Genomic DNA, 1,275 nt, shown 5'->3' with positions numbered 1-1,275 from the left:
CTCAGAAGCATTTTAATGTCATTTCCTCCTGAGGTCAGGAGGTCTCTTTCCTGATATAGGGCCCCATGCATGTGTACAGTGGCGAAAGCATATCAACTGTCTGTGAAAATGTTCGCTCTTTTTCCTTTTCCCCAACGGAGGGCCTGAGTGAGTGCTATAAGTTCTGCCTTTTGGTCTGAGGTGCCTCATCTTAAGGCCTGTGCCCAGAGAACCTCCTTTTGTGTCACCACTGCCGCCCCCGCACACCGAGTATCTTCCTCTACGAAGCTGCTCCCGTCCGTGTAGAGGGTCTCATCTGGTTTCTGCAGGGGCTGGTCCACAAGGTCCTCTCAGAGGGAAGTGAGGGCAGTCAATGTCTCCTCGCAGTCATGCAAAGGGGGTTCTGCCTCCTCGTCAGTGAGGAGTGTGGCCGGGTTCAAGGCAGCCGTTTTCAGGAAGCTGACTCGTGGTGGGTCTAGCAGTAACACCTGGTACTGGGTAATGCAGGCGCTAGACATCCATCTCTCTGGGGCGGGGCTCCTTAATAAGGTCTCAACTGCATGCAGAGCAACTACTTGGAGATTTTGGCCAAAGGTTAGCTTTGAGGCTTCCTTTACCAGGAGGGCAGTGGCTGCAATGGCTCTCAAGCAGTTGGGCAATCCTGCGGCCACCAGATCAAGTCTCTTAGAGAGATAAGCTACGGGGCGTTTCCATGGTCCCAGGGGTTGTGTGAGGACCCCTTTCGCCACCCCTTTGTTGTCAGCTACATATCGCTGAAAGGGTTTGGTTCGGTCTGGCAGGGCGAGTGCTGGGGCGCTTACCAGGGCTTCTTTCAGTCTCTTATAAGCCTCTTCTTCCTTTTCTGTCCAGACCAGGGCGGCCTCCTTTCCCCCCGTTGCAGAGTACAGTGGTCTCGCAATTTCTGCAAAACCTAGTATCCATAGCCTGCAATAACCCACTGCCCCAAGGAATTCCCGGACTTGCCTTTTGGTGGTAGGCCTGGGGATTGACAAGATGGCCTTTATTCTGCTACTCGATAAAGTTCGCCTACCCCCTTCTATGTCGTAACCCAACATGTCACTCGGGTAGTGCATAGCTGAGCTTTCTTGCCTGATACCCGATACCACAAATAATCTAGGGTGGTCAGCAACTCTTGAGTGGCCTGTCTACAGTCCTGTTCCTCCTCCGTGGCAGTAGGAGGTCATCTACATATTGGAGCAGAGTCACCCGTGGATGGTCCTGACGGAACTCCCGGAGGGCTTGGTTTAGGGCCTCATCGAACAGAGTGGGGGAATT

At 53.4% G+C, this 1,275-nt stretch overlaps 1 pseudogene; it reads right to left on the bottom strand.

The window, feature by feature from the left end:
* Positions 1-1,269, bottom strand: part of LOC102770890 — a 2,838-nt pseudogene extending 1,569 nt beyond the window's left edge.
* Between the last annotated feature and the right edge of the window lie 6 nt (positions 1,270-1,275).

The sequence above is a fragment of the Myotis davidii genome, unplaced genomic scaffold, assembly GCF_000327345.1.
Source record: "Myotis davidii unplaced genomic scaffold, ASM32734v1 scaffold466, whole genome shotgun sequence".
NCBI classification, from domain to species: Eukaryota; Metazoa; Chordata; class Mammalia; order Chiroptera; family Vespertilionidae; genus Myotis; species Myotis davidii.
Note: the sequence above shows the minus strand (reverse complement) of the source record. Positions and strands in the feature narration are given on the sequence as shown.